The following is a 3,298-nucleotide window of genomic DNA, read 5'->3' as shown; positions in this document are numbered from 1 at the left end:
ATATTTAGAGCTTCCTGAACCGTGGGGACAGTGGGGCTCGGCCGCCTGGCAGAGGGACACGCTGAAACAAACAGACCTATTCAGGAAGACAGGACTGAACTAATGTACGTGTTAAATGTTAACTCCCTTTACAAATAAAAATAACACAGAAAGCAATCTTCACTGGGGAAATAGCTCATCCGAGATTAGGCAAATGTTGTTGTTTCAGGTGGCTAAACGGATCGCTCCCAACCCGAGCTTGCAGTTAAAACACAAAACCGCAAACCAGAGGGCCAGTCCGGAGCGCGGCAGTCCGAAGGCAGCCCCGTTAACAGTGACTAAGACCGTGAACTTGGGAAGTTTGTGCTGTGGCCTTCTTGCTGCTCAGCAGAACCTAAAGATAAACATAGGGAGCACAAGCAGTTCACTCCTTCTCCCTCACTTACCTGGCAGAGGTATTCATTTCACCTGACGTTTCCAGGGTCGGGAGCAGGGCTGTGTGCTGGGGACGAGCGGGTGTGGGCAGGTATGGGGGTCGGCGGCTCGGACAAACTGTATTAGAAACAGTTGTGTGTAATTCATTCCTCTTGGAATCTGACTTCGCTAACTTGCCCTCAGTTCTGTGAGAATATTAACCCGGGGGGCAGGTGAGGGGGGACGCTCACCAACTGCAGCGTTTGGCCCACTGTGCTGCTGCAGGGCCAGAGACGTCAACGCTGTCACAGCTGATATGCGGCGAAGCGAGAGAGTTATGACAGCCACACCGGCTGAAGCTCTGAGAAACCCGCGAAGTCCTCAGAGACACGGCCCGCGAGTAGGCTTCTGGGGAGAGGGAGAATGCACCCCGATGTCTCAGTTTGATGACCTAAGCAAGAAGCAGACATAGGGGGGCCCTAGCACCCCCTCGCAGGCCTCAGCGTCCAGCCAGCTGCCCGCACTTTTAGTTTCCAGGGATTTCAACCCGAGTCTTACGTTCAGGCGCCAGCTGTGCTGCTCTAGCTGTTCTTCTCAGTCCACGAATAAGCCGCGCGTCTGCCAGTTCAGGCCTGGCGTTCACGGAGGACCTTCTGTGTCCCAAGAATACGGTCAGTGAAATCCCACAATGTAATTGCATCTACAGCAAGACCTTTTGGGTAGATATTATTAGGATCAATTTACAAATAAGAAAAGTAAGTGATGGGTCTAGTAAGTTCCCTCAGGTAAAATAGGTCATAAGGACTGAAAACTCTACCACGACTGGCTCTGGTTCCAACTAAAACACCTTGGTTGATATTTCAGGTGGTGTTCTGTCTGCCTACGCAGCGTTTTCCACGTTTCTATTGGCCAACACCCTCCATCTTCCAGCATCCTAGTTCAATGCCATCTCTTCTCCGTGACTTTCCCTAAACCGTCCTGTGACTAAGCAGAGCCACTTATACGTTCTTCCTCTGTGTCCTCATAGCCCCCTGTACGCACATGAAGTACTCGTGGCGCTCTTGTGAAATTATTTACATGTTTATCTTCCTGAGTACATTTAACATGTGCTCTTGAAAGCAGAAGCTTTGCCTTATTTATATAAACAATATGTGATGCTCAGTGAATATTCGTTAAATCAAAGTTATACTTGTAATTGTAACACCATTCAGAGTTGGCTTCTAATTACATCTAATAAGTAAAATAATCCCTCAGGAAGGTTTAAGTCTAATTGTACTGTCTGACATGATAGATCCAGAGGTGCCTTTTAAGGCACTGAATTCCACTGTATACGGCTAAAATGGAAAGCAGAAGCCTGGAGGTCAAGGACGAGCTGAGTGACGGTCTCCCCTGGGGCCTCTGTTTGGGAGTTGTCATCACAGTACAGTAACTGGCACATACGTGATGTTCGTAAGTGTTACCTTGGGGTCCAGTGTAATCCTCACCACAGCGTCGGGATACAGAATGTAATATCTCTCTCATACAAATGAGAAAATTGAAGTTTGAATAAATCGCCTAGTGTCACAGAGCAAATATGTAGCAAGAGTGTGACTTTGGGTTTTTACAAACTCTCACACTTTCTCATAACCAATTCTGTCTTGAATAAAACATGAGGTTGGAGGCAATAGGATCCATCGTGTTTGAAAAAATAAACAACCAAAAAGCAGTGTGAATACCAGAGGCAAAGAGTAGATCAGGTGACGAACAGAGGGCAGGTGAGACATCGGCCTTTTCTGCCTTCTGGAAGCTTCCATCTTCTTTCAGAAACTTTACTAAGTAGGAAATAATCTTTACTTAGAGAAATACATGGAGCTGATGCATATGAAACCTACCAGGAAATTGTCAAACACTTTAAGTGTCCACGGGACCCTTATGGGTGTTTTCATCTCAAGAAAGTGATGTAATTGCTTGGGCCAGGTGCAGTTCGATCTAATTATACATTAAAAAATCATTTACACAAAGCTCCTCGAGGGAAAACGACTGTTTTGCAGAATCTTTTCCGTACTTTTAAATCGTATCAAGTATGCAAAGCGAATAACCAGTATTTATAGGTCTTTGCTGAATTTGAGTGAGGAGAAAGTTCTGGACATTTTGGATGAAATTAAGACTAAATTTTCTAGCATAAAGAACAATGTGTTGGCAAACATGTGCTAAGCTGGACCATGGTGGAGATGGCCGGCGATTCAGGTACCACTTTTCCTCCAGGCTGTGGTCCTGACGAGTCATCGCTGCTCCTTCCTTTCCACGCAGAAAAACTAGGCGGCCTCTCTACTCTCTGGGGAAGTTGGACCAGAAGAAAAGTCTGTGGGTCCCAGGAGACCACAGCATCTGAGGTTAGAATGATGCCTGCTCACTGGCTTTCTCTCCTGATGGCTCCCCGGCTGCCCCCGCAGAACCCCGGTCTCTGCAGGTCACCGGATGCAGAGATCAGTCGAGGCGTATTGTCTGTTTATTGCTTAAACTAGGGTGGTGGTGATTGACTAGAGATTTATTTTTTAAAAAGTCCCAGAAATTCTATATAAGTCATCTCGGAATGAAAGTAGCCCTGATTAGGAAAGCTATTCGTGGGGATTTAATGATACATTGCATTTTTGAAGAGGGAGAAATTCACAAATACTCTAAATAGTATACTGTGGACGAGTCAATGACCTAACTGGGGAAATAGAGAAGGAGCATTAGGTTCTGGGAGGCACTGAGAGAATTTAAGGAATGTAGTTTTAGTTACGTTGAATTTGAGGACCTGTGGCATATGCAGATATAAATGTCCACCAGACAATTAAATATATACAGGTATCGGGTCAGGAAAAAGGCTAGACTGGTGATTAACACACCCACACACGCATGCAGACACATGCACACACGACTG

General features: G+C 46.0%; 1 long non-coding RNA gene across 1 annotated transcript; it reads left to right on the top strand.

The window, feature by feature from the left end:
- The first annotated feature begins 400 nt into the window (after positions 1–400).
- LOC111737542 lies at positions 401–2,699 on the top strand. The gene is made up of 3 exons (XR_002779461.1): positions 401–505; positions 1,685–1,842; positions 2,638–2,699. It is a non-coding gene; the product is annotated as an uncharacterized LOC111737542 (long non-coding RNA).
- Positions 2,700–3,298: the final 599 nt, after the last annotated feature.

Source organism: Pteropus vampyrus, unplaced genomic scaffold (genome assembly GCF_000151845.1).
Source record: "Pteropus vampyrus isolate Shadow unplaced genomic scaffold, Pvam_2.0 Scaffold28, whole genome shotgun sequence".
In the NCBI taxonomy this organism is placed as follows: domain Eukaryota; kingdom Metazoa; phylum Chordata; class Mammalia; order Chiroptera; family Pteropodidae; genus Pteropus; species Pteropus vampyrus.
This window is presented reverse-complemented; position numbering and strand designations above follow the sequence as displayed.